This window comes from Erpetoichthys calabaricus, chromosome 2 (assembly GCF_900747795.2).
Source record: "Erpetoichthys calabaricus chromosome 2, fErpCal1.3, whole genome shotgun sequence".
NCBI lineage: Eukaryota > Metazoa > Chordata > Cladistia > Polypteriformes > Polypteridae > Erpetoichthys > Erpetoichthys calabaricus.
In genome coordinates, this window is record NC_041395.2 from 319,200,295 (window position 1) to 319,211,209 (window position 10,915).

The window sequence follows — 10,915 nt, forward strand, 5'->3', positions numbered from 1 at the left end:
GTAGCCTGGAGACCAAAACTGCACCCAGTACTCCAGATGAGGCCTCACCAGTGTGTTATAAAGCTTGAGCAGAACCTCCTGTGACTTGTACTCCACACATCAAGGCGCTATATAACCTGACATCCTGTTAGCCTTCTTAATGGCTTCTGAACACTGTCGGGAAGTCAATAACTTAGAGTCCACTATGACTCCTAAATCCTTCTCATAAGGTGTACTCACAATTTTCCGACCGCCCATTGTGTATTTAAACCTAACATTTTTACTTCCTATGTGTAATACTTTACTGACATTAAATGTACGTGTGTGGAAACTTCTGACTTCAAGTGTATATCCCACCTCTTGACAGCAGCCATTGCAACAAGATAATCAGTTATTCACTTCACATTTCAGAAGTTTTAATGGTGTGGCTGATTGGTGTAGAAAGTAAAAATGGTGGTTTGAGTACACAATGGGGGTCTGAAAATTGAGAGTACCCCTTATGAGAAGGACTTAGGAGTCATAGTGTACTCTAAGCAATCAACTTCCCGACAGTGTTCAGCCATTAAGAAGGCTAACAGAATGTCAGGTTATATAGCGCCTTGATGTGTGGAGTACAAGTCACAGGAGGTTCTGCTCAAGTTTTATAACACACTGGTGAGGCCTCATCTGGAGTCCTGGGTGCAGTTTTGGTCTCCGGGCTACAAAAAGGACACAGCAGCGCTAGAAAAGGTCCAGAGAAGAGCGACTAGGCTGAGTCCAGGGCTACAGGGGATGAGTTGTAAAGAAAGATTACAAGAGCTGAGCCTTTACAGTTTAAGCAAAAGGAGATTAAGAGGAGACCTGACTGAAGTGTTTAAAAGTATGAAGGGAATTAGTCCAGTGGATCGAGACTGTGACTTTAAAATTAATTCATCAAGAACATGGGGGGACAGTTCGAAATTTGTTAAAAGTAAATTTCACACAGATGTTAGGAAGTTTTTATTTACAGAAAGAATCCTAGACACTTGGAATAAGTGACCAAGTACTGTAGTAGACGGTAGGACTTTAGGGACTTTCAGAACTAGACTTGAAGCTATTTTAGAGCAAAGTGGATAGGATTGGCAAGCTCTGTTCTCATCTAGATTGTTCTAACACACACACACACACACACAGAGAAGGGAGGGTCTGATAGTAAGTGTGAGTGGGTCCTCCAAGAGGCTGGCATATCTCAACCAGGGTTGGTTCCACTCTGTGCCCAGTGCGCCTAGGTCAGAGTGCAGCACCTGTCACTGAAACACCTAACATAGTTACATAATGGATGGATGTCTGCTAAAACAAAAAAAAATGTAAAATTGAAAAGAACAGAGTAGTAAAACAGCTGCTAAAATAATACAGAAAAGAAAGAGAAAGTATCAAGGGGCCTTTTTGTTCTAACTACCCACCTCAGTTGATCAAGCGACTCTAAGGAGCCATAATTCCATCATATTTGGTGCACAGTGATCCTCACCAGCAGCGACACTGGCACAACTCTTTTTCTGTTACTAAATTGTCCCCCTCGGTGTTGACCAAATGCCCTTAGAGCCACATGACTAAAAACACACACACACAAATAAAAATGAAGCTTCGTAAGGCAGCCACAAACCTCTGGAGACCTGCGTTGATTTACATTTCAAAGATTTTAAAATAAAAGCTTGAAGAGAAGCCCACCTCAGGTGTTATCAAGCTCAGCACAGATGTTCACTCTGTTTTCAGAATGTCACATGTCTCTGAGCTAAAATGCAAATATATGAAATGTTTTGTATATCTGGTGGCTGCACTGGGCAGGGACCCCCTTGTGAGTCTGTGTGTTTGTTTCCCTTTTGGTCACTGGGGTGTTCTCAGGCATGCAAACATCCTCAGACTGAATCTTAAACTGCACTTGGTGTGTGAAAAAAAAAAACCTGTGATGAGTCCAAAGAAGCAGGAAATAACACGGCCTGCAATAACCATGGGGGGAGAAGATTTGGCTTAGGAGAGCTGTATTATCATAGTATTTCCTTCTACTTACCCTTTACCTGTTTTCTTCAAGGGTAAGTGTACTCATCAAGTCCGTTACCGGGTTGGTCTACTGTTGCACTTTAAGATTAACACACACATACAGTGCATAGCTATACGCATATACACAGAAACTCAGCAGTGCCCTATGAATGACAAACACACAGCTGGTTAATCTCTAACACTTTAAACCACACAAGTGCTTTATGAATAACACAACTTGTCACTCTCCTAGGACTTCATGAGACTTACAAACACACAGACACTAAACACAACAGTGCCCCATGAATGACAAATACACAGCTGGTTAACCTCTGGCACTTTAAACCACCCAAGTGCCTTAGGAATATCACAGCCTGTCACTCTCTCAGCACTTTAAGAGACTTACTTATCGTCACAAACAACATGCAATGTTTTAATGATATCTCGGACCTAAATATTACTTTTGGTCTACAAGAATACATTTAAACATACAAAGGCTCAGCACTCTTGACAATAGGCCATTTATCAGCCAAGAATGCCTTACTTTACGTACTGTTCCCTACTATTGGGTGGAGCTCTAACCCTCAGCCTTAATAAACCTCACAGCACAGAGGTAATGGCAAACCTCCGGCTGCACCAGGTGCTCAAAGAAATCTACCTTATTATTTCACTCACTCTAGACATTTAGACAAAGCATAGAAAGTTAAAAGCAGCATTGTATTTATTACAGGAATAATAATACCACCAGTGGAACAAAGAATAATAGAAAATAGGACTGTTAGTAAAGTCTGGATATATATAGTCTTTAGAAATAGCTTACGAAAAAGTAAAGATGACAAGGATGAATGTCGCAGCTTGTGATCTAGCACTCGTAGTTACTCATTAGATACTTTTCTGACGATCAGATGGAAACTGCTTCACGCTGACGTCGCTCTGTTCTCTTCTGGCGTCTTTGCCCCCCCCCCCCCATCTTTACTATATTGCTCCTCAGACGAGGCATATTTATTCTAAAATTCTACCGGGGGGTTTTGCAAGATGTGATTCTTGGATATTCTGATTGGCTGGCTGTCAATATGATTAATTAATTCACTGTCCATTTTCGCAAACAATAAAACTTTTTTGATATTCTCTGAGGTATCGGCAGGTCTTCCTTTCCCAGGCTAGTAAAATAATTAGATGTCTATCCTTTCTCAGGTTATAAAGTAATTGATAGCCTGAGCCACCAGCATGTCTTCCTTTCTTTGTTGGAACAGCTGTTTTAAAAGCGAGATATAACTGGGAAGACGACATGCTTTGATTTATCCTGAATGTAGTTCATCTGTTGTCTTGTCTTGAGCAAAATATAATGGAAATATAAACCAAAATGTACAGATTTTATACCCTACAGCAACAGCTAAAAAGAAGCTGAAGCTGCACATGTTGGATTTCTGTCCAGCTTGCTGGGAATTGCACTGTGGATCTATTTTCTTCCACTTGCAGTGCCACCTCAAAGCCACAATGGTGACAAAATAACCACACTTCAACAAGTCAGTCATGACATAAATAATGATTTCATACTTGGCTTGTACTAAAGAACCTTTTAGCAAAGAGGCCCTGTTAGGAGACCAAAGATGAACGTCGACAGAGATCAAGTCAGTTGTGCCCTCTGTTGATTTTCTGTTTCCAGATGTTGTTGGACTATGGACGGATATGGAGAGCTGCAGTTCCAAAGTCCCAGGGTTGGGCAGGTGAGCTGTGGGCTCTCAACGTGTCATGGTGTGATAACACTGTTTTGTTACAATACACCAATCCGTGTCCTACTAGAAGGTTTGCCACTCGCTGTGACTCAAACAACTTTCCTGGCCGAACCCAAGGAATGCATTGTCACGGATTTACACAGCACAAGAATAAAATAAGAAGACAAGCAACGTGTGTCGAGAATGAAAAGCTGGCACTGTAACAGAGATGATCAGAAATCAGAATATTCACAGGCCGGCCGGCTATTTGTACACGTCCAGATATTCTTAAATACACACGGAAACCATGAATCTTCACGACTGCTTACAGGGGTCTACTGGAGCTCTCTGAGGCCTGAACATCAGATCACAAGTCACAGCGTTGTGGCTGGAGCTCCTTTTATTTTACACACACAAGTACAGTGGACTCCTTTCCAGTAGGTGCATTTAATCACTCAAAACTTGACTTCTACTGTAAGAGCGAACGATACAAACAAGTGACGTCGTATTCAGGGATGCTCGGCGACTAAGGTAACTGATATAAAAGTTGCAGCATTTCACATTTTACTTTTGTTTCATCCAAGAGTCAGTTATTACATTTTTGTTTATTAAATAGTTTTGTAACAATGTGTTCTATTCAAAATTAATAGCTGTAATGGAAGGTCCGAGGGAGAGAGCCTACCCCGGAGCGCTAGAGGGCAGCCCCCCTAGCGTGCAGCAAGGGGGGACCAGGGGGTGCTGCAGCTGCTGCTGAGCCCTTAATTGCAGCACTTCTGCCACACCTGGAAGTGCTGCCAGAGGCAGGTCAACAAGCACCTGGAGCACCTCCTGGTGCCTTATAAAAGGAGCCAGCAGCCACTACTCCAAGAGCCAGTCTCGGGTGGGAGAAGATGAAGCTTGCCAGGAGGAGTCGAGAAAAGCAGAAAGAAGAAGAAAAAGATTTGGTGCTGGACTGTGTTTTGTGCCTTTGTGACTGCACTGTACTGGTGGAAAACGAGGGAAGGCGTTTCCCACGGGAAAACAAAGAAAACAATACAAATGTGTGCTTGCACTTGTGTCCTTTGTCTGTCTGTCTGGTTTGGACGCCAGGAGCGCCCTCTGCAGGCCACAAGCATTAATAGAATGCAGTTCTATGTGCTAGTAGACTCCATTAAAGCCGTGATTTTCAACAGCACTTAGAACGGAGCACAGAGAGCGTTCTGGTGGCTTGGTGGCTTTCATACGTGGCAGACTGCAATTCAAGTGATGTGAAAATGGCATCGACTGATGTGTGTTGGTGCTAGAGGGTCTATGACTAACTGTTGTTCAGTTTTCTTAAATGTAACATTTTTGAAAGTATCTATTAATACAAGATGACCAATACTAGCATGAAATCAGGATCAATATTAGCCAATAAAAATATCAGTAAAAACACAGTAATTCGTTAAAATTGTATAAATAAGAACTTGGAAGGAACTGATTTATTGTATAGCGTACACAAATGGCACACGATGGGCGAGAAAATCAGGGCTTGACGCAATTGTTTTTATATATCTGGGACTGAAAGATCACAACAGGACGCCTGAAATCAGGAGCCACTGGCTGTTTCGAGAATATCACGTGCAATGTTCTGCTGGGAAACCTTGGGTCCTGGCATTCATGTGGATGTTACTTTGACACGTACCACCTACCTAAAGATTGTTGTAGACTGCATACGCCATTTTGGTAACAGTACTGCCTGAAGACTGGCCTTCTTCAGCAGGAAAATGCACCCTACTAGCCTGCAAAAATTGTTCAGGAATGGTTTGAGGAACTTGACAAAGAGTTCATGGTCCAAGTTGTCCAAATCTCAATCCTATTGAGCATCTGTGGGATGTGCTGGGAAAAACGAGTCTGATCAATGGCTGTTGCATCTCGTAGCTTACAGGACTTAACAGATCTGCTGCTAACATCTTGGTGCCAAATATCACAGGACACCTTCAGAGGTCTTATGGAGTCCATGCTTCAGCGGGTCAGAGCTGGTGTGTTGGCACAAGGGGGTCCCACACAGTGTTAGGCAGGTTTTTTTAAGGTTGTTACTGATTGGTGTGTGTGTATGTATATATAATATATATATGCAAAGTTGACTCACAATCATGTCAACAAAAAAACTATCAGCTCAAAGCTGAAATTTGGTGGGATGGTTTGCTGGGTAGGATTTCTTTGTTGCTTTTGCCAATTTTCAAAGGGACTTTTATTTTGGCAATGAAAGGCTTGTTCATTCCAGTTGTATACTACCAGGCCTTGGTGTATTGGTGTAGAGCAGCGTTTTCCAAACTGGGAGGCGCGCCTCCCTAGGGAGGCGTGGACTAGTCTAAGGGGAGGCGCGAATATTAGCCAGGATTGACAAAAAAAAGTGCACGTGCAGCTAATACGATACGTAACATATAGGTACATATTAACTACTATGCTGCTGATGCTACCCTTACCCCGTAAAACAGTACGGTTCAGAAATATATCAGCACCGTAGGGCTTGTATTGTCTATGCGCATACGCGAAAAGATTTGGCGGCTGCGTATTACTGCGTAAATATTCAGACGCGTTGTCGGACTTTTCACTTTCTTACCTACGATATCCACTCATTGCAAGGATAAACCACCAGCGGTATGACACGTAACTTGGCCGACCAGTAACTCTCCAAAAATCGAGACAATATCGACTTCAGTTTAGCTCAGCAGTGTTAGATTGTGTTTCTTATTTTATTTTGACGTACCTAATTACTCACTGATCACAATAGTAAGTAATTTAATTAAGTTTAATTTTTTTAAGAACAATAAATTAATTATCCTAATATTTTTAGAGAAATGGATAAGTTCTTGACTGGTTATAAGAGAAAATCCTCTAATAATGAAGAATCTGATGTTGGCACAAGTAGTAGGAATCAGGAAGGAAGAACTCCCAAGACAAGAAAATACGATTCGTCTTATTTATCGTTCGGATTTACAAGTGTTATTACTGATAATGTGGAAAAACCAATGTGTGTGTTTTGTTCGAAAGTTTTGGCTGCTGATAGTATGAGACCAGGAAAATTAAAACGCCACATTGAAACTATGCATTCTCAATACGTTGGCAAGTCCCAAGAATTTTTTCAAAGAAAATTGGATGAGTTCACTAAACAAAAGCAAACGTTCAAAAAAATAGTTCATATTCCATCAAATGCGTTACTAGCATCGTACTTAGTATCTTACAGAATCGCGAAGTGTAAAAAACCACACACAATAGGAGAAACATTAGTTTTGCCAGCAGCTATTGATATGGTCAAAACAATGTTTGGCGAATCATATGCAAAACAGTTGCAACAAATACCGCTTGCTGATAACACTGTTGGCAGAAGAAGCAATGATATATCTGACGATCTTTGCGATCAATTAGTTTCTCAGATGCGCACTTCAAAATTCGCCTTACAAGTAGATGAAGCAACCGATGTAGCTAAAGACGCACATTTAATTGCATATGTTCGATATGTTGAAGAGAATAATATAATTGAAGATATATTATTTTGCAAACCCATTCCTGGCAAAGCCACATCCAATGAAATTTTTAATATAATCGACAATTTATTTGATGAGAATGGCATATTGTGGAATAATTGCATTGGGCTTTGTACAGACAGTGCACAGTCAATGTCAGGACACAAAACTGGCCTTCAAGCACTAATTAAAAGGAAAACACCCGATGTTCTCTGGACGCACTGCATGCTCCACAGAGCAGCTCTCGTATCAAAAAATATGAGTGAGGAACTTAACTACGTTTTTACAAAAGTAACGAAAGTTGTAAACTACATAAAAAACAGTCCATTAAAAGTTAGGTTATTTGCAAAGCTGTGTGAAGATATGGAAGCTGCTTACACCTCACTTTTGTATTATTGTGAAGTGCGCTGGCTATCTCGTGCAAAAGTGATTCAGAGGGTACTTGAACTCAAAGAAGAAATTGCAATTTTTCTCGAAGAAAATCATAATGAGGATGCAAATATGTTTAGGGATGATAATTTTATTATTAAACTTACCTATTTGGTGGAAATTTTTGGAAAATTGAGTGTTTTGAATAAATCGATGCAAGGGCCACAAATGCATTTATTGATTCAAAAAGATAAAGTGAAAGCATTCATTAAAAAAATGGAGATATGGAAGACAAATTTGGAAAAAAATAGGTTCGACATGTTTCCACTTTTAAATTTATGCGCCCAAGTTAATATAGAAGCAAACAAAAATCTATTTGTTGAACACTTGGATGGTTTGTTAATTCATTTTTCGAATTATTTTGATGATCTTGATTTTACAAAATATGCGTGGATACAGAATCCATTTATCGACGAAGAAGATGACTAATTTGAATTAACAAGTATTGAGAAAGAAAACTTGATTGAACTATCTTGTGATACTTCTTTAAAACAAAAATTTGAGAATGTATCTCTGATTCAATTTTGGCTAGATATTAAGAGTGAATATAATATTTTGTCAAATAAAGCTTTAAAAGTATTGCTGCCGTTCGCAACATCTTATTTATGCGAAACAGGATTTTCTGCATTAGCTGCAATAAAATCGAAATATCGTGCTCGTTTGGTTGTAGAAAAGGAGCTTCGTGTAGCTATCTCATCAATGACACCGAGATTTGATAAACTTTGCGCTAATAGGCAAGCACATCCATCTCATTAAGCGACAATAATAAAATATTGTTATTCGTTTTTTCTTGTGTATAAGAGTTTATCTTAATAAATTTTTTAGTACTAAAAATTTTTGTGTTTGTAGTATTTTATAAAGTGGAAGAGAGGCGCCATATGATCAAATATTTTTAAGGGAGCCGTTTTAAAATAAAGTTTGGAAACCACTGGTGTAGAGTATATCCATATAAAGATCAAACATCTGTCCAGTGTTAATGATATTGCATCAGACTGTTCTTTTACTGTATCAGACTATTCTTAAACATATTGAAGATCATGTTTGAAATTAAGTAGTTGTCAGTTGTCTCCGGATTCCTGGTAATTGCTGTGAGTGCTGCCCTGCTTCGAGTTTCTTACCTGAGACACAACATCTAGGGCAGTATGTATTCACTAAGAGAGGACACTAAATACTCCAAAATCTCAAAAATGTCCTAACGGATTTGATTGAAATATGGTGACCTTAAAGAAAAAAGAAAATTAGGTGACACTTGTTTTTAATTTGTTGAGTTTTTGTTGATATTTATTAATATCGTACTAACTTGCGGCCTCTAGGCTGCTCTGAAAACGTGTTTCATGCAAATGAGGGACGTAGCAGACGTGATTGAAGAGCATTAGTAACCAATAGGGTGGACTGGTGACTGAAGACAGGGTGGTCTCCTGGACAGGAAAAAAGAGAAGTGATCACATTGTAAAATGAAAAAACAAAGGTTTGTTGAAGCTCAAGGAAGAAGCAAAGCTCAGTGGTTAAGAAATGCTGGTTTTTGCTGTTGAGTGCCCGCTCACTTAAATGTGCGCCGACTTTTATCTTGGTTATCTTATCTTGTCGACCACCAGCCTTCTGTCGCAGCAATGAAAACTAACCCGCAGGCCCCCTACTGTGTTTTCAATCATAATGCTGCAAACTCTAAGATAGAAATCGTTGTCTTAGGCTGGGTGATACACTCTGTGGGTTTTAGAGATCGCGGTCAAGTGACTACTCACACTACATGGTAGAGTCGCTGGTCATATGTGTGCTCAAACTGCACGTTTGGTCCAATTGACATGCCACGATTCATGTGATTCACGTGTACACAGAGTTTTAACCATTCAGAAAAACATGATGGCCACAGGCTTCTCAAAATGTCAACTAAGTAAAAAGCTGCATTCCTGACTCTTACCATATTGTGCTTTGAAAAATACAAAGAAAAGAAAAAGGCGTAACCAGACACACAGATGGTTGAGACGCAGACCGTATTGGTCTGTCTGTTTTACAGAGAGAATTAGAGGTACGTAGTTAATGAAATTTACTGTTGTGTGTGTTTACTTTGGGCTCTTCTGGTAAAGGTTTGCCATTGGTCATTGAGATGTATGTATGTTGCTATATAATTAGTTGATTTTTGAAATCAAAAATGTGAAAATTACAAACGGCAATATACAGTGGTACCTCTGGTCACGACCGTAATTTGTTCCAAAACTGTGGATGTGACCCGATTTGGTCGCAACCCGAACGTAATTTCCCCATAAGATTGTATGTAAATACAATTAATCCGTTCCAGACCATATGAACAGTATGTAAATATATATATTTTTAGCACAAAAATAGTTAATTATACCATAGAATGCACAGTGTAATAGTAAACTAAATGTAAAAACATTGAGTAACACTGAGAAAACCTTGAACAACAGAGAAAACTAACATTGTAAGAGTTGGCGCTAGACCCTTACGAACTGCTCGCTGTAAACTTTTTTTATGAGTTTTAAGCACAAGAAAAAAAAATTAAATGCCACTTCTCTTGCGAAACTTTTCACACTATCCTCTACTGGCTTTAAACTACTCACCTTCGCCACTCGAAGAAGAATTTTTATTCAGCAAATCACCATGAATCTTCCTGACTTTCTCGCATATGATCGCCTCGCTTACGCTATCCCCTGCAAGTTGCTTCTCGTTCAACCACACTAGCAACAGTTTTTCCACCTCTTCCAGCACTTGAGGCCTCTGATTGGTTAACACTGTAACTCCTTTTGCAACATCAGCTGCTTTGTTAGGCCCTGTATACGCAAACAAAAGAAAATGGGAAACAGAGAATGGGAGATCATTGGCGCGTATGAACGCACGTAGGGAAACTGGCCACCAGTGTTTTTGTTCGCTACCAGTGTGTGGTTGTGAACAGATGCAACATTGTGGCAAACGTTTTGATCGTAACCCAATTTGTACGTGTTCGGAAACTTTCGTGACCAGAGGTTCCACTGTACTACAATCTAAGCACAACTAAATTTGATAGGAACACCAGAAAAACACATTGTGAGGCTGTTCACACTACAAGACAGCCAACTGAAACTTCGGACATGACAGAAATTCTACAGCCAAATCATAAAATGCAATCCCCTCTCATACTCTACCTGAAATGATGACCAATAAAGCTGAAATTTGGGCTGATTCAAAAAGTCTGTCTGTGACTGCAAATTGGCCTTAAAATGGTACCAAAATAGCACAGTGTATGCTCAGTATTAGAGAGTGGTAGTTGAGTTTCTAATGGGGTAATGTATCTCGCTGTTCACAATAATGCTT